This window comes from Sphaerodactylus townsendi, linkage group LG02 (genome assembly GCF_021028975.2).
Source record: "Sphaerodactylus townsendi isolate TG3544 linkage group LG02, MPM_Stown_v2.3, whole genome shotgun sequence".
NCBI lineage: Eukaryota > Metazoa > Chordata > Lepidosauria > Squamata > Sphaerodactylidae > Sphaerodactylus > Sphaerodactylus townsendi.
In genome coordinates this window covers 147,642,413-147,668,844 of record NC_059426.1, presented here as the reverse complement: position 1 = coordinate 147,668,844, position 26,432 = coordinate 147,642,413, and positions in this window count along the sequence as shown.

The following is a 26,432-nucleotide window of genomic DNA, read 5'->3' as shown; positions in this document are numbered from 1 at the left end:
TCCCCATAGAGAACAACGACAACCCACTTATGCTCGTCTCCTGTCTTCAAAACCCTACAGGGTCACCATAAGTCAGCTGCCACTTGATAGCACTTTCCATCACTGCCATAAACAAAAAACAACCCCTCCCCTCCCTATTCATAGAAAAGGGCATCAAGGAGAAGGCAAACCTGAAGTGACATACTAGTTTTCTAGATATAGGAACATTTTTTTCCCTCTGGGTTAACAGTCAGTTGTAGCCTGAAGTAGCTCAGCCCAGGGAAAGTTCATGTCAAATACATAAACAGGCCCTAGGGCCAACACCAGATGGAGAGGAAATTGATGTAGCTATTCCTCACTTCTGAGACCTATTAAACAATTTCCTTCAGCTGCAACTACCATAATAAATAATAAAATAATAATAAGGACCGTAATAACTAATTTCCTGAACTGACTCCTGGAACCTGCTCATTTCGTGTTTTGGTCTAAACAGTTCATGTTCATTCTGTGGATTGGCAACCAGATGGAATGGAAGTATATTAAATATATACAAAAAGCTTCAAAACTGCTCTTTATGGTCAGGCTACAAAGAATGCTTTATTAGTCTTTCCAGTCAAATAGCTTCCTGTATAAATAGCCAAAAGGGGTGGGGGCTTAACAGGCATAAATCTTCTTGATGCGTAGGTCTTTGATAATGGGGTATGTTATAGCCAACAGGCACTTTTTCAACATGTACCAGCCTCTGAAACATAAAATTCCCCTTGAACATGATTGAAATAATTTTTCTTTAGGTTCCTTAAATAGGGGATGCTACTGTAGGGAAAAAAGGAAACAACCAGGCCTTTCGATTTTCTTTTGAATTTTAAAAAGAAAGGCAAATTATTTGTGTAGATCAAATATCACCTGTCACCATTTGTTGGATGTGGAGAACAAGAGTCACTTTGCAAGCAACTGTCAGAGCAAATCTATGGCTTTTGTGATAACTGATAGCAGCAATAACAGAGATGATGCTATCTAAAAAAAATCCTTATTCAGACAGGCAGTTATATAGACAGCCCATTTTTTTAAAAAAAAAAAGTATACTGCATTTATGTATGTTGCCATTCTCCACATCAGCTGTTCAGTCTGTTGCACAGCTTATTAAATACAATAACTTGAATGTAATGTTGTCCCATTGAAACACTGTAATGCAGATGGAGTTTGGGTGCTTTTTGTTTTTTATTACAAAACTCCATATGCACAGAACAATCATGTCTTTATATGATTCAAAAACAAAGCAGACTTGAAATGAACATTATGCTTATAAAAATGATTAGTTTGACGGGAAAGAGGGAAATTGAGTCATAATTAATTCTCAAACAATGAAGGATAGAACTATTGACGCTTCCTCATGCTTTACAGTCGACACTCAGGATGCACTGGGAAAATTCATCATCTGAATTTCTCTCTGGATTTTGGAGTTCCAAATTACCTGCTGTTGTTTTTGAAGTGGAACTGATGCATTCAGAATTCCCTAATGTTTTGTTTTGTTTCTGCTGACTGCAACTTTCAGGTCCTTCAGGTCATTCTTTATTTGGTCTATATTATTAGGTACTTTAACCTGCCATTCCATCCATAAGCCCTCTCTTGGTCAGCCCAGGCTAGTCTGATCTTGTCAGATCTCAGAAGCTAAGCAAGATCAGCCCTGATTAGTACTTGCACGGGAGACCACCAAGGAAGCCCAGGATTGCTGTGCAAAGGCAAGCAATGACAAACCATGTTTGCTCATCTCTAGCTTTGAAAGCTCTTTACCATGAGCTGCAAACTTTCTACCACCATTCAATCCACAAAAGGAACCTTCAGGACAGCTTACAATTGAGATGCCTGAACACTGGTCAGCTTGGCTTGCTGGATATTGACAATCTGCATCATCAAATATTTTCTTCACCCTGGCCTCTAGTGCTGCTGCTGCTGCCACCTCCCTGTCGGCTGATCATAGACACAGTGTGCCTTTCTCCTAGTGTCCTTTATGGATGTCTGACTGGTGTTTGTCAGTGACAAATAACTCTCAGGATCTGGATCAATTTGCATTGTCTCAATGGTGGATTCCACACAGCACAAATATAAAGCCTTTAGGACATTATAAATAGTGTTTTGGGTAAGAACTTTGCACAGCATTCTTCGTCAAAACAAGTTCAGCTTGTTATATTTCTCTCAACCTTTTGAGGGTTTTTCAAAGATCACTAAACTAGCTTTTCCCACCAGCCCAGGTTGAAGATGATTCCTGCCTGCTGAGTGAATGCCAGCGGTCAGGAAATGCTCCATTTCTCTCACCCAAACCTCTTACTTTCGTTTCTGCTATTCACACCCACCATTTTGTGTGCTGCAGGAGATTCTCCATGGAGCTTGCCCACAGAGGTTTTCTCTGCTTGCAGGTCATCTGTTTGCTACTTCACTATAAAAAGTAGATTAATAAAGTTTGTTTAGCCTAGCGATCTTATGCACGCGTTGTTTTCCCCCTTTTTTGTTTTGAGGGGGCTGTCTGAAAAGCTATGGCGACACAACTAGAGAAGTTGCAATTTGCACATATTTACGTTGCAGTAGCTTTGCAGACATCCCCATGTTCTAACTGGTTGCCTTGACAAACCCGGCTGCATCTAAATCAACTTGTGCAACAAAGCCTTTAGAAGTGGAAGTGGGAGGATTCAAACACATCAAACATTTGAAAGACACATGCTCCACTTCTGGCAAAAATCAGAAACAGTTCTAGTTAAAATTAGGAATTTTTGTAATTTCTTAGTGAACTTGTTTGTCAGCTGAACTTACCCTGTCCAATTCTTATAGTCAGACCATGAGCCAATCAGAGATATGTCTGGATAGCTTTGAGCAGACTGAACAGCTGCCAAACAGGTTGGCAGCTGCCTGTTGACCAGAAGCTGACTCCCAGCTGATCAGGGGATCAACTTCCCCCTCAGCAAAATAGCTACACATTGATATTACACAAGAGAAAAGAGAAAGAAGTAATTTCTCTTCTCTCCTCCTCAAGCTCAGTGGAGACTGAAGCAAATCCTAATTCCATTCCTGTTCCCCTCTCCCGTCAACGCTTTTTAATGTTTAGACCTCAGTTTTGTCTATCATAGGAGTCTCTCACTGAAAGCTCAGGTAGCTTGTTACCAGACTCACACTAATTTTCTCAATTTAAGTTTGCTTTTGGAAAATATTTTCTGAGGTACAGTATTTCCTATTACACCAACTGTATTTTCTTTGGGTTTTTTAATTCACTGGAGTGGAAATTAAATTGTTTGTCAATAATTCTTCACTATCAACAAAACAGTTGTTTCAGAGGTGAGTCTTTACAAATTGATTCTGAAATGACAATGTCATTAAAAAAAGCAAATGGTTGGGAAAATGTGGCTGAAATGTGTTATTGCTTTTTTTTACCCACTATTTTAAAGAGAGAAAACAAAATAATATTTCATAAGAAACTGTTCTTTCATGCATATTGATTGAGTTCTCCATATCACTGTTTTAGGATGATCCTTCCCAAAAGCATCAAATGAGAACTTCTCTCAAACTTATCGCGAACATGCCTTCCTAAAATCAGTTTAAGGATATAGAAAATAACAGAGTGAACCTGAGAGCAAGTCAGGGTTACACCCAAAGAAAGGGGATGAATTGATAGATGGATGCAATTCTTCCATAAGGAAGACCAAATTTCATGTTATCTTTCAAAATGAGAAAGTCACCATAAATTGTTGCTGTTAAACAAAACACATGACACCCATTTTATTTAGTGGCACTCTGTTCCAGTATTTTTCAATTATGTTGGAAATCAGCTCCTGTCACATTAATTGACTGGTAAAATCAACTGGTATTTTTGTGGTGCTCTTTTTAAAATCTTGTCAGAGACACTGAAGGAAGTCTATATTGAGAAAAAAATAATTAAGTTTGAAATTTGGAACATAGAAACATTTTTGTTACAATACCATACCTAAACCAACACTCAAGCTCAGTGGCATTTTAAAAACCAACTGTTGAGAGTCCAAGCTCCCTTTGCCAGACTTTGACTGGAAAGCTTAAACTTCAGAAAACTTGTTGGTCTTTAAGGTGTAACTTGTTCTGATACGGGGACTCAAGGTGTTTTGAACTCCATCAGTAACTGCCAGGGATCCTGCCAGCTGTTCATTTCCCAAGGAAAGAGAGCCATAAAATGCACAAAGATGTCAGACAGCAGAAGATGTATCTGCCCAGAGCTGTTGTAAAACATGATCTGAATATTGAAATATGTTGAACAGGCTCTGTAAGTTGATTTGGGGAGATTGGGGTACACCTTGCCATGCGGGGTCAGTTCCTTAGATCTGGATTGGGAGGGTGTTACTGCCAGCACATGGCAGGAAGGTTTAAAAGGATTGGTATGGTCCAAATGTTGTGTCCAAAAGCTGGGAGACAGATTCTTCTGCAGAGAGCAGGAGGGGATCTGGATGTACATTTGTCCCACAGACATCCAGACAGGGATGGTGGAGGTGCTGGTTCTGCTTTGTCAAGTTTAGCTTAGTGTTATGTTCCTATTCCTTTAATTAGATCTGAAACCAGTAGGCTATTTTTCTGTGCTTTATCTTTATCTGTACTAATAAAACATTTTCTGGTTTAAGAAAGCAAACTGTGATTCAGCTCCTTTTCACATGCACATTAGATCACTCATCCATGCATGCACACTGGACAGGCTGAAGTAATTTGGTAACTGCCCTCTGTCCTTGCTCAGAGGCAGCCTTTACCAGGGTTCCCTAAGTTACTGGTAATGTGGGAGGCTGCATTTTAATTTGGAATGATGACACAAGAACATGCAACATATAGAGCCAGGGTGGATTTATGACACTAGTCACCTTGAATCTTGCCATTCTACTGCAAACTAACATGATTTCCCACCTTGACTTCTGGTCTAATTATGGTATACAATGGTTATCCTCAAACTTGCTTCAGGAACCGAAGCTCCACCTAGTGGTTCTGAGGAAGCTACATCAAACAGAGAGCTTGAGAAAGCTGCCTAGACTCTCCTGGAAGGGATCACACAGGAATATTATCACAGTGTCTCATCAGGGCACAGAAGTCATAGTCCATGGCACTGCCATCATTTCTCAGCTGAAATTAATTGCCTTCCCCTGGGAAACTTACATCCAAGCCATGCACCTCTTGTTGATGTAATGAAGAAAAAATGAATGAGAAGAGAAGCCTGAACGCTGTTGTGGATAAGTCCAGAAAAGTTTAGAAGGTCTCTCCAAAAGGTATGGTTGAATAATGAAACATAGAAGTTTTTAAAAAGCTAAAATGGAACTTGACTAAGGGAAACAGTCAGATTGGAAGGCTTTAGAGAGTTAGTTGCTTTGTGACTATAAAATAAGACTCTGCTGATTGTTCGTCAAGTTGGTGGAATGCCAGATTAAGACCAGAAAAGAAAGCTTTACATAATCAGAGAGCAGGGGAAAATGGCAAGAACAGTTTCGGTGATGGATTACTTCCAGTTTGGGTGACTGTTGCCTGTTGTATAGTGCCATCTAGTGACAGTTATACAATGACCACAACAAGAAAGGGTTCAACTTCCCTTGAAATTGGTGAGCTATCAAACAAGGTCAAAGCAATGTCTGCTAATATGCAAAAACTGCAATATGAAGTGGATTCTATAAAAAAGCATTAAAATTGCAGCAACAATGTCTGAATTATTGGAGGAATTCAAGAAAATTAAACCTGATCTTTAAAAAATTGTTCAATTGGAAGAAAACATGAACACATTAAAGGAAGATGTAAAGGATTTGAAAAAAGGAGTTAATTCAGTACAAATGGTACTCAAAGCAAATGATTAAATTATTCTTCCACTTGAATACCAGATAAGAGAGAAGGATGTAAGACTGAGGAGAGTAAAAGAGATCAAGATCCTTCAAAAGAGAATCTCGAAAAGAAAATCTCCTCAGCTTTGGCCACATCTATGAACATGAAAAAGGAAGAGATGGCTTCAAAAATTGAAAAAGTGTACAGAGTCAATTCAAAAAATCCAAAATCTCAGGAACTGTGTTGCGGTATTGTTATCTTCTTCTGTGTAAAACACTTTATTGATCAAATTATAGAGGCTCATAGAAAATCAACATGTAAGATAGAAGATAGAGACATCATCATCATGAAAGGAATAACAATTAGAGTCCTGCAGAAATGAAAGGTCTATGCTTTCCTAGTGGATACTTTAAGGAAGAAACAGATAAGATTTGCTTGGCTTAAATGAGAAAGACTTCTCTTTACTTATAAAGGACAGCAACAGAGAATCACCTCTGAAGCAAGTGCTGCAGAATTCTACAAGAAACACAGAAAGGATCACACATAAAAATATCTAATAGTTGGAATGTTTGACTTGAAGACAAAGATTGTAAAATGTTACATATTAAAAAATAAGAAGAATGTCAGACTACAGTGCTGATTGTATAATCTATGGGTTAGAAGATTAAGGAGAGATTGAGGATTTTTTAATATAATTGTCTTCAATTTTGAGAAGAGAAATAAGGTTATAATAAGGTTTGTATTTTATATAGAATTGAATGTACGTCTGCATAGTTTTAAAACTTCCTAGTCTAGATACTAATGAAAAAACAGCATTTTATTAATGACTAACAATCAATTAAGGGCGGGAAGTCAAGTAGTTAAATGTAGAGTGCAGGGCACCCCGTTTCACGTAGTTTAGGCCGACTGTCTGATTCACTACTGTGTATTGCACTATACCACATTAGTTGTGTTTGGCTGCACCCCCCATGCAAACAGCTCCCTAGGGATGGCGTTTTTGCAGAAAGGGCCTTTGTCTATGTTAAAAAATGAATAAAAAGTATTATAAAAATAATTTCCCATCTTAAATTAATCTAATTTGGATTTTTAGAAACCAGTAAGTTCACATCCAGTCACTATTTTGAAGCTGATACCAGCTTCTGGTATGTGAATAGCTGCTATGAAGTCAATGATGTGTGGGACATGTTGGAAGATGCCTTTGATCACCATCAGCTTATTGGAATACAGGAATGTCTCATGTACAAAGGAGAGGAAAGAAGATCATACAGAGGTCAGCAAACTCTAGCTAGACAGGCTGTAGGGGGTGTACCTTCTTTCTAAAGGGACTTTTCCTTGCCTGTCTGCAAAAATGCTACTTGTAGGCTTTTCTTTTAAAATAATCTAGAACAGTCTCTGGCCCCTTCCACAGAGCAAATGTATAACAGGTTGTAGTCATGATAAAGAAACTCGTTTTCCTGTTTTCCATTCACATGTGTTCTGTGCAGGCGCCAATTGGAGGCCACAGAAACCATCTGGGTCGCTGTCATGCCTTCGCACAGAAACATTCCTCTCTTTTTTTCATGACCTGCAACACATGCGTAGATACACAGGCTGGCTGAAATGAACCTCCATAGCCATACCAACGTCCCACAATATGACCAGCCTGCACCTGTGTAGCTATGCAGCTGCAAGTCGCAAAATAAAAACAAAAACAAAAAGGAAAAGGGGCCTCCCTGCAACAGCCAGGCAATGGCAGGTGGCTTCCCCCTCACTATGGAGGATGGGATAGAAGAGAGGGAAATAGAGCGCCTCCTGCCTAACCATTCACTCAAGAGTGGCTTCAAACCTGGGATTTTTTAAAGGATTGATTGTTTAGCAATTTTTTTAAAAGGTTGGGGAAATTTTAAAAAGGCAGACTCGTTTGGGGAGCAGCACCTTTGTGAAGCCCAAAAGGGTTATATAGCATCCCACACCCCTGTTTCTTTGCCTGTGCAAAATGGGCGTTCTGTCTCTCATCTAGTAAGACAACTAGGTTTTTGTCTTCTCTTTCTTACCCAGTTTGTCTTCTCTTTCTTACCCAGTTCTGAAACAAAGCTGTTTTTACTCTTTTAATCAGCTCAATGTTCCTACTGCCACACAGGCATTCTCAAGAAGGGCAAGAGAGAAGGACCTAGGTAAAGATGGCAGAATGGCCTGGTAAAAGCTGTAGTGAGGTCCTCAGAAAGTAGCATAGGAAAGAATGGCTTGAACAGTATGTACTCTGATGAAATGCAAGCTAGAACTGGGATATCAAGGCACGCTGAAAAAGAGGGGAGAGGCATTCATGGCCAGGAACAGAAGAAATGGAAAATGCTGATATTCATGAAATAAAATTGTCATCCACATTTGTGCTGACAGAAATTTTGGACTTCATTGGCCAGGTAAAAAAAGTGTTTGCTAACTTATCTATAGATAAGATATAGATGAATTCAATTGCTGTAGATGGTGAGACTCCCTCGCTCAATAAGTACACCACAACGACAGGCTGGAAAGGAATGGGCCGCAGCCCGTTTATTAAACAACAAACATATAAACAAGAACTATTTACATCAGAGCTGGGCGGCAAACGGGTCGCACATCACATCCCAATGAATGGGAAACTGGCGGGAAGCGGGAAGCCCTGTGAGAGATCATACTCCTAATGCTTCCCACACTTCCCGCCCCTGGCTGAGGAGATGGGCACCCGGCTGAGCCCCCTGGCCGGGTCTTCTCTTTAGCCCGCTCTTTCCTCCCATGCTTAAGGCTGGGGTGTCGGGCACCGCAATAAGCCCATGGTCAGCCTTCTGCTAACGGCACAAACTCCAACCTCCACTCCCTTGGAGTGTCGGGCAGCGGCCCGGCCTGCCGGCCTGCCACAGCCTGCCCGCCCCACCCCCCCTGCCTCATAGGGCATAAGCCTGGGAATTCTGTACCCAAGGCCTCGTTCTCTTCCCAGATGTGCGACACCGTTGCAAACCCCTGCCTGACGAGCTGCCCACCCGCCTGGTAGCTCACCGCCCAAGCTCCCTGCCAAGCCTGAGCCTGTTCTCTATCTTTAACCACCGACGGAAGGGTAAACTGGTAAACTGACTGAAGCCACAAGTCCATGCCCCCATTGGGACAGGCGGACGCCACATCCGGGCTGAAAGGTCCATGACGGGCCCGGGTGATTTCCTTGAGTGTTCCGCCGCACCGCTCCCCCGAGGGAAAGTGCACCACCTTGGCGTGCTTCTGCTTCATTGACTCTTTCTGCAGGCCCTGTCACACTGCCAGAGGGATCCAACGCTCCGCTCCAATGGGCCCGCTGCAATTCATCTCGACCCTACAAACTAAGGTCATAGTTAGGGCCGGGTGGCCTGGGCACAAAGCTCACTGGAGCCGCTTAAGCGGCCACCGCAATAAACGCAGGTCAAGCTTCGCCCGACCTGGCAGGAGATCTTCCTCCCCAAGGTGGTATGGATGAACCTCAAAGGAGGTCCAAGTGTATGCCAGCTGAAAAATGTATTCAATGACCTTGGGCTCTAGGCCTCATGCCAAAGCATGCGCCCCTGCCCCATCCAGGAAATTCTTACGCGCGCCCCATGAAGTCCGTAGATGCTTCGGCCCCATTCGGAATTGGTGCAGGCATAGTCCCCGACTCTGCTGGATAAGGCTGTGCCCTAATGACGTAACCTACACCTGCCGAGCAGACAGTCTGCGCGCCCCTGCAGGTGCACTGGAGGAGGGGAAATCAACAAGTCCAGGGTGTGGGCTACCGTAAATGCACGCTCGAAAGGCGTCCCGACCGCCACTCTGCCCACCAATTATGGATATCCTCCGGGGCCCTGGCTCTTCTGCTGCCGCGGCGACGTGGCGGGCCCCTAATTATGAACGAGTGCAGGCTCTCGAACTCCAAGCTGGCCGGGTGCAGGAAAGCCCGGCTTGGAGCCAAGCATGCCCTGAACACCGGGCCAGCATTTGGAACCTGGGTGAGGGGGGACTCCATCCTCGCAAGTGGTAATTCAAGAGCATGCCACTCCACCCGGTAGGCCTGTGCCGTAGCTTTCACTCAATAAGGAGGGGCGGAGGTGGCGGGTGGCATTAAGCCTCGGGTAAGGGCTGGTGCATGGTGGACCGCAAGCCCTCCCGGCTCCTCTTGGTCGGTTTCTCTTTTGAATGGGCCAGCCAAAGCGTGAACCATGTCCCTCACGACAGGACGAGGTGTTCCCTTTGCAGCGCTGCGTGCTGGAAGGTTTTACCGATCCCTGGTAGAGGCGACCAGTTCCCCAGGCCTTGGAAAGCCCCTGTGTGGTGTGCCAGGTGGAAGGCGGCGGCAAAAGCAAGCTTCATGTCAAGCCGCCATTTCACCTGCCTTAGCAAGGCACCTCCCAGAAAGGAGGCCGGCCTCAACACTTCCTTGGTGATCTGGGCACCTGAGGTCCCTCTGTCTGGTGCCCACCTCACGCCACTCCAGCCACTTCAGGCGTGCCATGGACTACAAACGCCTTCTGGTGACGCTTTCAGGAAAACCGGAAACCTTTACAGTAGAAAGCGATGCCCGCCAGGTGCACCCCCCCCATGGTGCTACGCTGGGTGCATCCCCCCTGCCCATGGAGCCGACCAAATACTTTCCAGGAGGAGGCCAGTGTCCACCCCACCGCAGACCGAGCGCCCGGAGGGACGAGTGAAGCTCGAGGAAATCGCGAAACGCGGCTGGCGCGTCGTATTGCCTGCATCGCGGGTCGGGTGCCAACGAAGTTCAAAACACCTGTGATGACGCCCCGTTGCCAGGAGGCTCCAGAGGTGACGCTCGGCACTGTCGCTGAACGGCTCCACTTTCGGGCCAGGCGCCGGAAACGATCCACCTGCTGGCGAGATAAAGGGGCGCTCAGCAATCTCATTCTGCAAACCTGGAAACAAAAGCAGCTTTGAAAGAGATGTTATGAGTAGAGGCAGGTGGAGAAAATCCAAATTGCGAACCAGGCGCGATGACCCGTGCCGATTTGCTTCGACTGTCTGTTTACTTCACACGCATCCACCGCACTGGCATTGTCGACACCAGAAAAGCACCCATTTGTTTAAGCCAGAGGTTGTGCCAAACATGGTGCACCGCCACCAGGATGGGGAAACACGCTCCAGAAAAGTGAGATCCCCTGGTGATGCCCTGCGCTGCAGCCAGCTCTGGGGGCCAAAGGCCCTGCGCCCACTGACCTCGAAGAACACACCGAAACCAAAAGCCCCAGAGAGGCACTCAGAGTGCACCTGCAGCTCCAGAGCCAGGTTCCAAAGCTGACGGGTTGCCACAGAGAGATGCCGCTGAAGTTTCGGATGAAGGACAACCAGACCTGTAGGTCTTCTTTCATGCCCTCGGGAGACCCTGGATGTGATGGTCAGGGGACTTGCAGCCCGACAAGGACCTCGCCATGCCGGGCAGAAAGCCCTACCGAGGGCCACCACCCTGCAAGCGAAATTGAGGTGGCCGAGTAAGGACTGGACCAGGCGCACCCTGCACTTTCGGAGGAGGAGAACGGACTGGAGCAGGGCTGGAAGGGCTGTATAACTTGTCAGCCGGGGAAGTGACGACGTGCTCTAGGACCGTGTCCAGGTGGGCAATGCCCAGGAGTAGCTGAAGGGCAGTGGCGGGCCCCTCCGTCCCAATTGTTGCTGGAACCAAAGGGACCCCCAGCTTCGTGACCAGGACCTGGAAAGGGTCAGCTCATTAACTCCCTGATTGCCCTGCCTGCCCGGATAAACAAGAAATCATCAAGGTAATGGGTCACCAAACCCGGGAGGGCACTCCGCTGCCTGAAAGCCCATTCAAAGGAAAGTGCTGGAAAGTCTCAAAGGCGGCACAGGCAAAAGAGCAGCCCATGGGCATGGCCTTTAATCCACATACCAATTGCCTTGCCAGAAGCGGATGCCCAGCAGCTCGAAGTCCACGGGGGAAATGGGCAGGAGCCGGAAGGCAGCCTGAATGTCACACTTTGCTAGGGATGCCCCCAGACCACGCCTGCCTGATGCAGAGTGGGATGGCTTCTGGCTCCAGCGTGGGTGGTGTAACGGACCGAACAAACCTTCTGGGTCAAATGAAAATGATTCACGGAATCGCCCCAGGGGTGGGAGAGGTGTTGAATTAAGCTTAAAACTCCCCCGAGGGCTTTCTTTGGCACGCACGCCAATTGGGGAGACTCCTGAGGTTGGGGAGAGGAGGGTGACTGAAAGGGGCCAGCAGCAATGTCTGCGGCCGTACCTGGATTTCCTCTCTGTTGAGCTTTATCAGCCACCACTCCAGGGAGATCGCTGGACAGATTTTAGGATTGCTGGCTTGGTAATTGCGGCCTCCTTGGAGCCTTGGTATGGGATGCGCGAAGCCAGAAGAGAAACCATCCCCAGCAGGCGCCAAGCAGGCCCCTGTCTGGATAACGCAACGCAGCCACTCCAAAAGCACCCCCCTTGAACGGGTGTAGGAGCCAGAGGACTACCGCAGCTGGAGCTGGAGCATCTCGAGTGTTCTTTATGGGCTGGGCACCCTGGCCACCGGCATCTTTGTGGAAGGGCCCGGCGCCGGGCGCACCGGGTCTGCCGAAAAAGGGAAGGGCGTCCCGCTTGCGGCTTGGGGATTAACAGCTGATCCTGCCGCGCTGCCGGAACAAAAGGAGCAAGAGTGCTCCCAAATCTACATTTTGGCCGCTATGGCCAAGGGCGACCTTTGTTGAATTCCACAACACAACCCCTTAGCCCCCACCTACACCCCGGTAGAGCTCTGGCCGGGTTTTGTAAGAACAGGAGGGACTCCACCGCCCCTCCCATGGCGGGCTGGACCCCCACGCACCATCCAGGTTTGCAGTCGTGGATGAGGTCCCTAACGGAAAGGCAAGTGGCACTTGTGCGCAGGCGTTTCTCTGGCTGGATGATGGCCTCGCGTCATTAGCGATGGCCGTCAGTTTCCCAGCAAAAGCGCCCGAGCCCGCAGCACGCATGAGCTATGTGTGAGCTGCCAGGTGCCAGGCCCGCAGAGGGGATACGCTTGCCCCGATGAGGGCCAGGAATTCGGTAACCGAAGCCCTGCAGCCAGTTGTTAAAATTCCGCTTGGCCGCTGCCGGTCCTTCCGCTTTAATGTCGGCCTTCCCGCCCGACAAAACCCAACTCCCCCTCCCGCCCAGCGGGAACTTTAAGATGTCCCACGTAATACCCATCCACAGTGCCCACTCCCGGAGCTTCCTGGGGAGGTGGGACCTCGGCGGGTTGCCAGCCTGGTCGCCTTTGAGTCGGGCCAGGGGATGGCGCCGCCGCCTAAAACACTCCTCGCGCTTCCTGCAAGCTGGGCATGGTGGGAGAGCAGGCACTCTCTCCGCCCCGCACCTGCTAAAATTCCTGTGTAGCCTGCTTGGCGTCATCATCCTTCCAGTAGACTCACTACCAGCGACGACAAAGAGCTGGGGGGATCGCCTGGAAGGAACGTGGACGCCCTGACGCATCGCTTCCTCCGCTTCCTGCCCTCGCGCTTCCGTAAGGGCCGCACCGGACGCATCCACAACAGGCTGTGGACGCGCTAACCAGTGGGCGAAAGTTGCAGCTCCTCCGTTGCTCCGCCTTTGAGCCTTCGCCCGGCGCTACTAGACATTGCCGGCGCGCCAGGGGCGCTGGGATGGGCTCAGGGCCCCCGACCCCCGAGGTGGGGCCCGACCGCCAGCCGCTTCCGCCGAGGACTTGTGAAAAGATGCAACAGGGTGTCCGCCAGGTTCGCGGACCAAAAGCAGGATCGGTGCCAATATGGGCAACATGCTTCGGGCAGCCTGCTGGAAGATGCCTGGCCGGCACCCCCCTGGACCGCGGGGGGGCCCCTCCTAAGGGAGAGACTGTCCCGCCGATGCCGGCACCGGCCGCCCCTGCCGATGGGATGACAAGCCCGAAGCCCGCCGTCCCTCGCCCGGCGCTGCTTCGATTCGCCCAACAACCGGGCCGTCGTCCGATGTCCCCGGGCCAGTCTGGGCTCGGACCCTGTTCCAGCAGAGCACGCTGCTCTGCTCCGATGCATGCCGCGCGCCTCAGCAGCAGGCTCCCTGCTACTTGGCCTCCTTTTCGACCCTACATGATGCGGCCAAGTAGACCGGCCCAGAAGAGGCGTGAAAAGGAAAGAAAAAGGTTGAAAGCGAGAGAAGCAAGGAGGGCCAGAAGGAAGAAGGAAATTCAGCTAAGGAAAGGAAAGGAAAGAAAAGGCCAGTGGGCCTCGCCTTCCAGGCCTTCTACGCTGGTGACTCCAAAAACACGACCACGCTTCTTGCTGGTTCTGCGCCACCGGGAAGGGCGCGCCGGACCGGGAAGGCGTTCTAGATATACCCAGGCTCCTCCCGCCTTTTTCGGTGGGAGCCAATCATTGCACCCGGTTCTGCAGCTAGCCGCCAGGCCATGCATGCCCCTTATCTTGCTGCGTTGCTCACCACGGCAGCAATGGCTGCCCCTGGTTATTCAGGTGCATCTTATTTATTAACATCCAATTGATAAATTTCCTGCAGCCTTGATTAGAAAATTAATCTCAGGTAGCTATTTCAATAACCACCCCACTTTCAGGTTCCAACTGGACTTCTGAATCTCATCCCCCAGAGTGGTCTTGGGAAAAGAAATCTGATAAGCACCAAACACTACGCTAGAAAGCATGACCAGAAAGAACCGACTTTGCCATTTTTCAAAGATCTGCATTTGCTGTATGGGATAGTGTGCAAATAAAAGAGCTGATGATAAAACTTCAGCTCCAATCTCATAAGAATTTCCTCCTTGTCAGAGTTATTGCCCAACTACTCACTTTATTGCTTACAAGCAAACATTAGTGCATTATGAAACCAGCTTATTGGCTCAAAACCTACATAAATAAGGAAAAACTGCAGCTTTTATGGTGAGAAGGGTGTTATTATGTGTCAATCACACAAATGATGGCTTGGCACACTCACAAGCAATAAAAAGTGAGTGTTCCCCCTACCATTAGACCATTTCTCACATATTGTTGTTCCCTGGCTGTCAAGATTAAGGACATAAGAGTTGAAAATGATAAAATGTTGTCATTTTACATTCATATGAGTTTGTGGTGTCTCTGCTTCTAATTCTATTAGGTTGGTTGTGCATCTGTCAATTTTTTTGTTGGCCTTCTGAATTGAGTTTGACACTGTACATCTTTCAAATGTATCTTTTGGGCTTTTTGACCAGACCTACTCCAAATCTTCATACCTGAGACAACAAAAGACATTGGGAACCATGTTGTATCCACTTAAAACTTTATAGGTCACTGCTGATAACCACAGATACCGTCATCCATATCCTTGAGACAGGTTGATTTAGTATATTTTTCCTACATTTCTCCTTAGTGAAGACCCAATGAGGCTTGCAAAAGTATATTAAATATATTTACAATTTGCATAAAAAACAAGCAACACACATAGAAAAAGCACTGAAGAAATCATGAACTGATGTTCACTAGGTCAACCAAACTAGCCAAGGTCACGTGCTGTCACCCATGGGCTAAGAGCCACAAGCAAGAAAGAGCCTTTCTGCTTTTGCCTAAGTGCTCACATCCCCAGCCATGCCTAAGCTATAAATACTTGCAGAAAGAGAAAGAAAAACAAAATAAAACACTGGCAGTGCAATCTGGGGGTGGGAGGGGATAGTTGCAGCAGGGACAGCACAGCCACAGCACAGCTATGCTGCCTCCTACAAGGCTTGCTTATTTATTTATATATATATATATATATATATATATATATATATATATATATATATATATATATATATATATATATCCTGCCCTATCCCCACAGGGCTCAGGGTGGGTCACAACAAAATCAATAGCATAATCCCCTCCAGAGCATCCTGTTTCCTTCCCCAAACATCAACAGTCCTCATGACCCCTTGAAAATGGCATTTGGAGCACAAAGGGCTGCATCTCTGGTTTTACTGGCATAAGTTTGTGCTGGCAAAAGGGGATATTCCCAGGCCAAAAGAGCTCAGTGTCAGTCCCCAGGATCAGGACCTAATAAACACTTGAATTGGTTCAAGGATTTTATTGGCAGAATTCAGAAAACAAGGAAGAAGACGATTCTGGCAAAAAGGCGCCAAGCAATTGATAATATGGCCCACACTACCCCATCCCATCCTGAGAACTGTACAGCAAAGAGAAACCCAGATTTAAGGCCCATCCCAGCAGTAGACACTCAAGGCCAGATTGTTAGATAGCCAAGCACCTGCAAAAGTGAAAGTAACTCCACACATCTCCCCCTCCAAAAGCCAGGCCTGACACTCAGACAGCCAACTAAATCCACCCTTGGCCTCAGGAGTGCCTCCTTTGGCACTGCACAGTCTCTTACACTGGAGGAGCACCACCACATATCTTCTCCACACCAGTGTAAATGCCCCAGTGATGATATAAATGCTCCTTATGCTGGCATATGTGGCATTTATGCCAGTGCTGAGGTCATGCTGCTTCTTGAACAGTCTCCCCACCTCACTTTGAACTGCACTTTGTTCCCTTTGATTGCTTTTGTCTATAGTTGTCCTGTGTTTGTATTCCTTCATATTAACACCAGCCAAACAATGAGTGCCCAAGACTGGGATAAAATTGACAACTTCACCTTTAGTAAAATGGAGAAAGACACTAAAAGACAGAAACAAAAATTCTACAAATGCCAAAAACATCAGTTGAAACCTGAACTGGATACATCATCCACTTAAACCATCATCAATCTGACTGAGAGGCAACTCTCTGATGACGAAGTATCCATCTTAGCCAAAGGAGGAAACTTTGCTGTTACCACCACCAGAATTCCAGTAGAAAACATCATTGCTAATTTGGAATCAGCGATTTATCATCTCCCTGAGGAAGAAGCTGAGGAAGTGAGAGGAGAAACAGCAAGGATTCTGAGAAAGGCAAAACTTCCCTCCAGTAACATAATGTAGAGGGAAAAGAAAGATAAGCGTTAATCAAAGACTCCTCAATTCTGATTCAGAAATCATCATTCTACCAGCAGACAAATTTAATGCCACAGTTATCATGAAAACAGAACAATACAAAGAAAAAATCAGACAACTTTTGGACCCCACAACATACAAAGAGCTAAAACAGGACCCAACTAACAAGATCACCAGAAAAACCAACACCTTTGATTAAGAACTCCTCAATTGATCCCAATCATACGCCAACGTCTCTGCAAATCCTGAAGCTTCAATTCCTGCATCTAGAGCTTTTATGGATTGCCAAAAAATCCAGCAAGGACTCCACTCCACTCAGACTCCATTGGGAGTGCAGGACCGGATCCCCGGCGAATATGATTTTGGCAAAAATTCCTGGCTGCACAACTACAAATCCATATTGGACTGACTACACATTACATTAAGGACTTTGCTCACTCTACATTGAAAAAATCAACAGCAATCTTAAACTCAACCCCAAATGACAAACTGATCAGCTTCTTGATGTGGTTTCCTATTCCACCAACGCCCCTAGGCTAGCAGACATCTTGGAAGGCCGCTTCCCCACGGCGGCGCAGTGAAGGGGTCGGAATCGGGCGATGACACTCAACTTCCGGGACCCTCTGACACGTTTCGCATGAACGTCCCAGAATCTCCGAGACGACGGGCGAGAGCTGGCGCCATCGTTGAAAGGGTCGACGGCTACCTGTCCTGCGGCCCTCCGGCACATCGCCGAGGCCAGAGGACTCGTCCCCTGCCCTGCGCGACCACTCCGGAGTTGCAGGGCAGAGGGGGCGTGTCCCCAGGCCTCGGCGACGTGCCGGAGGGCCGCAGGACAGGTAGGTCATCCGGTCATGGGGGGAGGAAAGGCGCCTTGAAGCCACTGCCGTTCGCACGGCAGCGGCTCCAAGCCGCCTTTTTTCATAAACCTCGCTTGGCAAGTGAGGTTGGAAAATGGCGGCTTCGCACTGCTTGGGCGGCGCGGCTGTGAAGCAGCTGCACCCCCTGTGCGAACGGCTCCCTGGGGATAGCGTTTTTGCCATCCCCAGGGCGCCGTATTCCGCCCGTGCGGAAGGGGCCCATGGCACTCATTAACCGGAAATTCCCCCAAAAACATCACAGCCCTGTTTCAACATTGCTTCACTACTAGTTACTTCCAGAGGGATAATGAATTCTATGAACAGAAAGATGGGGTAGCCATGGGTAGCCCTCTTAGCCCTGTGATAGCAAATTTTTATATGGAACACTTTGAGGAACAAGCCCTGGAAACAGCACCAAAAAAACCCACCATATGGTTCTGTTATGTGGATGGCACATTCACCACTTGGAGCCATGGAGAAGAAGAACTAAATAAGTTCCTGGACCATATCAACAAGATCCACCCAAACATCCAATTTACTATGGAAAAAGAAAAAGAAAATGAAGGAAAACTGCCATTTCAAATACAAATACAAATACAAAACCTTTAATGGCATATAAAACTGCCATTTCTAGATGTCTTAGTCATCCGCAAACCAAACCAACAATTGGGCCACACAGTATATGCAAGAGAAACCTACGCACAATTTAATAGATATTTTCTCCACACAAAACTCCAATCATCATCCAGGACAAAAAAGGAGCAATCCATAAACTTCTGGTAGATCACTTAAACAGAATCTGTGAACTCCTCACCCTCCCTTCAAGATGAATTGAATCACCTAAACTACGGGCTCTAGAGGCTAATGGTTACTCTACTACAGACTTCAGAAGAGCTGCAAGACCAAGAACAAGCCACATGAACAAAGATAAAAAGCCATCTAGAGGGAAAGTGTTCTTACCATACATCAAGGGAACCACTGACCACATAAGAAAACTGATGAAGAAACATAACCTACAAACAATCTACAGATCCACCAAGAAAATTCAACAAATGCTACATTCAGCAAAGGATAAGAGGGATCCTCTAGCTACTGCAGGAGTTTTACCACCTGTGATACCATGTAGCTGTGGGACAAAGTCATACATAGGAACCACCAAACGCCAAGGCGGCTCAGACATGAATCACAAAAAGGAACATGAAAGGCACTGCAGACTATTTCAGCCAGAAAAAATCAGCAGTAGCAGAACATATGATAAACCAACCTGGACACAAAATATTATTTGAAAACACAGACATTCTGGACCACTCTGACAACCACTACGTCAGACTACACAGAGAAGCCATTGAAATTCACAAGCACATGGACAATTTCAACAGGAAGGAAGAAACCATGAAAATGAACAGAATTTGGCTGCCAGTGTTGAAAAATTCTAAAATCAAGACAGTGACTAATCAGCTCCACACAAACACTTGCTTTCCATTCCTACTATCAGATCCTCTAAAGATGCCAGCCACAGATGCAGGCGAAACGTCAGGAGAGAATGTTGCTAGAACATGCCATACAGCCCAGAAACTACACAGCACCCCATGAAATGGATTGATTCAGTCAAGGAAGTCACAGCCCTCAGTTTGTAAGACCTGAGCAAGGTTTTTAATGATAGGACACCTTGGAGGTCATTAATTTACAGCATTTCTATAAATTGGAAGTGACTCCACACACTCCACACACACACACAACCAGACCCCAATTTAAACATTGCTCTTATGAATACCACATAGGCACTCCTCTCCTGGTTTCCCCAGATTCTGTGTCCTTTTTGGAATTTAGGTACATGTATACAAGTATCTTCGGCCCTTTCCGCACGGAGGCGGAAGGGCTTGGGTCAGCATTACTGACGCCGATAACCGGCAACGCCGACTGACCACGTCCGCATGGACAGTCCTAGAAAAGAACTGAAGACGGCACCACTGGGCGCCATAATAAGCCCGATGGACTCATCCTGCTCTCCGGCCCTCTGCGGGACACGGCGTCGCGGGCTCTGCTGCCTGGAGGACTTCAGCCGCCTCCCTGCCATGCGTGCCTTCAGGCCTCGCCAGAGCAGGGGCGTCCCTACCGGAACCTCGGCTGGAGCAGGCGGAGTGGCTACTGGGAGGGAGTGATGGAGAATTAAGAGCGCCTGGAAGCCGCTTCGCCGCCTCAAGCATGGCAGCGTTTCCAGCCAGCATTTCAAGAAAGTGCACTTCTGGCGCCAGCGCTACTCTGAAATGCCGCTTAGCGCACGTTACGGCCAGGCAGCTGCTGCAGCTGCACCCTCTGTGGGTGTGCGAATGGCGGCCTGGGGACGGCGTTTTTGCCGTCCCCAGGCCGCCATATTCCGCCCGTGCGGAAAGGGCCTTCTAAAATGCCAGCTGAAATGGCAGCAGTAGATGTGTTTTGGTAAGATCCTAGGCAATGGTCATATGACTTCTAATCATCTGTATTCCCACTTAATTTGGGCCATACAAGAACCCAGGAATTGATTATAGATTTTATACCTCATTCCTTTAATATATGAAAGCCGGGAAGCCGGCCTAGCCAGCTAATCATTTTCCTTACTCTTCTAGTTTTGAAAGACCAAAACAGTCATCAGCAGAGGGAGAGGCTCAGATAGGTTTGTGTGATTTTTCAATACTTTAATTTTAAAGTATTTCTTTGTACATGTCTGCTGTCATGACAGGTGCCCAAATTAACCAGTTTGCACTGCCTACTACCTTCATCACATAACTGGGTTTAAAAAAAGAAGCTGAAAATGGCTTTTACAGAGTAGTATTGTTCAGGTACATCATTAAAAATCTTTCTTTCTTAAATGTGTTAGCATTAAAATTAAAAGTTATACCTATGAACATTTCATTTTTATTACACTCAAAACTCAAAACCCAGGTTTGATGGGCACTGCATAACTGAGCGGAGCAACCCAGTACAGTAAACCTTTGGGAGGCACCCATTCTTCATTTTTAGCTTAATGTAAATTTTCAAGCATGCAAATTAAAAGAAACTTGGCACATTTCTCATATCAGAGATTCCAAGAGGGCCATCCAGTATGCAAATACAGTCTTGGTTTTTAAATTATCTTTTGTCGCCTACTGCAAAGAGTGAATAAAGTCTGGTAATTATGTTGTATTGATGGACACACTTGAATAGCAAGAGTTATTTTCAAAGGTTAATTATTTACATAACCCCTTTCTCTCTAGCTCATCTTACTCTAACTCTGTCTGTGCCAAGAATATAGCTGTATATTTTACTTATTTTTTTCTAAAGCAAGAAGATCACTTCTTACCCCTAGAGAAAGTATGAGGGCAAATTGCTCTCATCCAAGTTTCTCGCATGGCAGATCTGTGGATGTTGCTATCATTTCTACATTTGAACTTTAAAAAACCCTACTACAATAAACTTGTAATTTAACCCCCCACCTCCAAGAAAGCCCAATCCTAGTCTGATTGAATCATGTGAAACACAATAGGACTCTGACAGCCAAACTTTCTCTCTCACTTTGTTAGTTCTGGGCAAATGGTGAGAAGAAGTATCTGCTTAAAATACCCTGTGTTCCAATCTCTATTCTGCCATGAATTCCACTAGATTATCTCAGGTTAATTGTATTCGCGCAGCCTAAACAATCTCACTAATAGGGTTGCCAGATTTGGGAAAAGTTTCTTTTTTAAAAAAATTACATTGTTTATATCCCTGTTTTCTCTTCAATAGAAATCCAAAGAGGCTTACAACATCTTTCTCCTCTTTTCCTTTATCCTTACAACAACCCTGTAAAATAGGTTAAACACTGCAGTTCAATGACATTGCATTATTGGCATCAGGCAAGGCACAGACTCTTTGTTGTCCATTTGAATGTTGTTTCATTGGGGTTTTCTTGTTTTTCTAGTGAAGGTTTTGATGTACCTCATTGTTCTTATCTTCCATTCAAAATACTAAGCCTTTCTTATAAATATGAGGTCAATAGAAAAGGGCAATAATTTTCTGGGGTAAGAGCTGTACTTTCCTGTGAAGGGAAGAAAGGAGAATTCTTATCTAAGTTTGAAATTTTCCCCATTCAACTTAAAATGTAGCCCAGTAGAGATTTACATGTATTGCTTTAAAAAAAACCCTATAAATTCCAGTAACACATACATTTAAAAACTTGCAGACAAAATCAGCCCCTCCGTTCCTTGTAATTTGTTGATGAAAAGAGTAATGGCTTCTATTACATTTTTGAGAGCTTAGTAATGTAAGGGGCCCACCCCTTCCTCCAGCAGACATAGAAAGAAAGTTCCCCCTTTTCCTTGGGATGTAGTTGTTTTGAAAGGCACCTCCCTCTACAGCCTAAGTGCCGGGGCATTTCAGAAAGGCACCTGGGTTCAGCTGTGACATGTGTTACCCAAATTGGTGGTCTACCTTCAAATAGTTAATTTGGGGAATTAAAAGCTAGAAGGCTGCAGAATGAGAGGTGGGCAAAAGCAGACTTCACCACCAGTATATAGCAGGGTCCTTCTTGAAGAGATTAGACTCAGAAATAATGAGGAAGAAAGCTATAAACTGAAGACCTCTTCAGAGCTCAAGTACCTTCCTGAAATATCCCAATTTTTTCCCTTCTCACTCTAATAATGTCCAATCCCTTGCTAGTGGGTATGTGTGTGTGTGTTCATGCATGTGTGAGTGCTCAGGGAATCTCACATTCTCAGGTGCTTAAGTTCTTTTTTTGCTATTTTATTTTGTATACAGTAAAGTTATTTCTGTGTGTATACAATTACACTCTCTCTCTCTCTCTCCCCTCATAATTTTATTTTACTTTTGTAGGCTTGTCTAAGCTTCCAGGACCTTGTCTAACAATTAATTCAGAGACAATTTCTGAGGTTTAAGCATCTCTAAACCTTTGGATGGCACTGCTAACATGTTGAATTAAGTGGCCTTGAACTCCATGAGACAGTCAATTTTATTTTTTCTTTCCCTGGTTATAAACAGTAAGAAATCATCTGTTTATTTTAAATTGTGTCTAGTTTCCTTTATGCTAGCTCTGCCCATCGCTCCCTTCAATTAAAAATGTGGGGATGAAGAATCAATGTCAAGTTTAAGAATTCACTGTATTAATGATTTTGTAGACAGACAAAACAGTTATCTTCTCCAGTGCATATATTTGCCACTGAAAAGCTGATGTATTACAAGAATGTATTATTTGGTCCCAGAAAGTTTAACTAATATGGGGAAATAGTCATTCCAAAGATGCATAAGCTCCATTCTTAAGCAGAGTTGTGAAAAGCACAGATTTTGGAATGATTGCTAGAGGTAACAATTCAAAAGTTACAGAATCCTGATATACAACCTATTTTTTTTGTTCACACAGACTTTGGCATGAGTGTGTGCACGTGTTTGTGTATTGTGTGTGTGAATGAGAGAGTATTTTGTTGACCTCATGAAAATCTTGAATTTGTAAAAGCTGTTCTTTCTTATTGATTTCTCACAGTCAATACAGAGACAAACTGTGTGATCCCTAATAAAATATACACTCAAGAAACTCAGGATGCTTGGATAACGAACATATTTTTTACATGGCATCATGAGAAGTGAATGTAAAAGGGTCTCAATTCAATCGTAACGTTATCCTTAATTGAGCTGCTATGGTTAATCCAGAAATGAAATGAAAGATTAATTCACCAAGATTGTGTGCTGGGACTCACACATTACTGTTAATTTGTTATTCAGTAATGTTTGCTTTTTATGTATTTTACACACACAACCACAGCTGTTTGATCTATGGAAATATCACAGCATTTCCCACCAAGGAAACAATTATGCTGATTAAGGTAACTAATTGAACATATGTAAATGTTAAAAAGATAGAAAAAAGTTACCCAAATGGCTTAAAAGCAGAGCATACCAACTTATACCTTGATGAAGCACCCACAGTGGCTTAGGAACCATTTCCAGACAGTGGAATCCCAAACAAAATGGTGCCTAATAATCAAATTGGGAAAGAATTTGTAATTGATATAGTGGTTGGAGTGCCAGACTAGGATATGGGAGATCCAGATTCAAATCCCCACTGTATAACTCTTACATGGCGATGTGTGAATTCCTAAAGTGTTCTAATTTCATGCCTTTAATAAGAGACTTATGTCCTGCTGTTCTCCTCAGTGGAGATTACAGCCTCATTGCCCCTCTATTTTATCCTCACACAACAACAATACTGTGAGGTTGGTTAGGCTGAGACAGAGTGACTGGCTCAAGGTCACCCAGTGAGGTTGCACAGCAGAGTGCAAATTTGAATCTGGATCTCCCCTACCCTAGTCTGGCACTCCAACCACTATACCAATAACGAGCTGTTTCCCACTTGGTTATTAGCCAGGAAGGAGGTTAATGATCAGGAGGAAAAGCCTCACATGGCTTCACCCGCATAGTTCTCATGTTACAGTGTTACTGTAGGTCTATGTGGCTTTGCTCAGTCTTCCATGTGGTACAGTCTTCAGTAGAAGTAAAAAAAACCACCAAGTGCTACTTTATCCAACCGCCTTTCTTCAAGGATGTTGCTATTGCAAAAAAAAGTCAAGAACCGTGCAGGATCCAACGGGATTTCTTAAAGTGTGCCCACGGCAGTGCAACGCATCCTGGGGAGAGTCTAAAATGAAACTTTTTTTTCCCTTGAGAAAAATGCTTTTCTGTTGCCACCTCCCAGAGTGTCCATCAGGGTCTGTGCAGCACTGATAAACAGCTAGAGGTAAAAAGAGGTTAAAAAAAGAGTAATGAGGGGATGCAGAGTTAAAGGGTTGCCTTAACAGCACTGGGATTCCTGCTGGCTGAGGAGATTATGAGAATTGTGGAGAATATTTCCAAAGTTTTCAAGAGGGAGATTAGCTGGGGCACTCAGCTTGATTCCTTTCAATTTATTGAGTGTCACATAAGTGGCAGTTCTTTTTTCTTTAAAGGGTTGCTCCCAATGTCAGCAACACCCAGCTCTGCAACCTTATTATTCAGTCTTCACCAGGAATGTATTGTGCTTTATATGATCTTTACAGGGTTTTTTCCCTCCTATCTTGGAGAGGAGTGATTTGACAGATCTTTTAATAGTGGGCTTCCTCACCTTCTGGCAGGAACACAGGGAATTGCAGCTTGTGAAGGCCTTTCTTCCTTTTTTTGACCCCTCTGTTCTGCCCTCAAGGGATCTGACGTTCATGGCAGGTTGACTGATTAAAATCCAGCAAGATAAATCTTGAAAAGTGTTCATCTTATAGCAAAGGAAAAAAAAGAAAAAATGTATTTCCTCAGTGACATCTTTTGGGTACTGCTCTGAATGCTGCCCTATTTACTAAGCCAGGGGCAATAAATTATTTGACATCTCTACCAAGTTTTATAATGGATCCACGGTACTCATTCATCAATCTGAGAAGGAGATAAAAATCAATTGATTTCCAGGCATCAAAACTGTCACTGTTCTTTTGTTAAAAGCACTCAAAATCATGACATTTCATAACTTGCTCTGCTCTCTGAGTGGAATCATATTGGTTTAGCTTGGCTTATCTTTCAGCAAATTGATGGCAGCTCTTCCTTTTGGAAGACGCTGTCACGAACAAAGGCACCCATTTTCCTGAGCTCATTGACAAAAATAAATGTGTTTGATGTAAAGGAGATATTTACAAAACTTTGAAAAAGAACCAGTTTAGGCTTCTCTCTCAAAGTTCCTATATTTGCTTTCTTTTTTTTCTTTCAAGTTTCTCTAACTTTTTTTTCCATTGAAAAGCATTGCTTATTCATATATTCCTAACTCACACTTTCAGAACATAGAAAACATTGTGATTGTACCAAAGAAAGTCAAAGAAATGCTTCTTGCAACGATGAGGCCTAATGTGGGATTTCATTGAGGACCAGGTGAGACAGGATGGGCCACAGAACACTGGAAGCAGACAGGAAAGAAGTAGGCAGGTGAGGACAAGCGGAAGATTCTAGAGTAGGTCACATAGTACACAACAAGCAGCAATAAAGCACAGCTGAGAATTACCTTGGCTGTCATTGCTGCTTGGAAGTGCTCAGGGAGGGGGGGCTCAGTGCAGCATCCAGCCCAGCAGGTGGGGCCATTCTGCTGCCAGCATGAGCACATGATGTAGGTGGAGGGAGCGGGGCCGTGGCCTTATAAGGGCAAGTCAGGCCTTTCCGTGTCTCTCTTCCACTTGAGCTACAACTGGTAGCTGTTTATCAGGCCAAGTGAAGCAGTGGGAAAATGACTTTTTAGCTTAGTGTCTCTAGGCAATAGAAGTGTAGGGATGAGCCACTGACCCAGCAGCACCGTAGGTAGAGCGCTGGAATGCCGGCCCGACCACGGCCTTCTGGTCGCACCCGCTCCCCCCATCCTCCACCCCCTGATGAGTCACAGGTCATGAACTACCTGGCTCACAACCACCGGGTGTCCTAGACAAAGGGACAATGGAGCTTTCGCCCCCAGGTGAGGATTAGACCCAGACGCGGACACCTCTTCCCGCACGTAGCAGCCAGATGAGATCATGCATCACATGATGATCTCCCGCTCTCCCGCTCTCCCGCTCTCCCGGCCTCCTACCGATTCACCCCTCTGCACGCCCCCACTGTAACCCCAATAAAAGGTGCCAGGAACTAGCACGCGGCAGAGTTGCCAGGATCACGGACCCCAGCGCTCCCGCTGCTGGCTCTCTCCACCAGATGATATATCCGCGTCTCGTCTCGTTCATACGCTGACTTCACGGGCACAACTTCAAGAAGGAAGCTTGAATTAAACCAGACAGCAGCAGCAGACTTGGAGCAGCGAGTGATTGGAAATTGGTGGATTGCACCCAGCGGATCACAGTGCAACCACGAGTGGCACG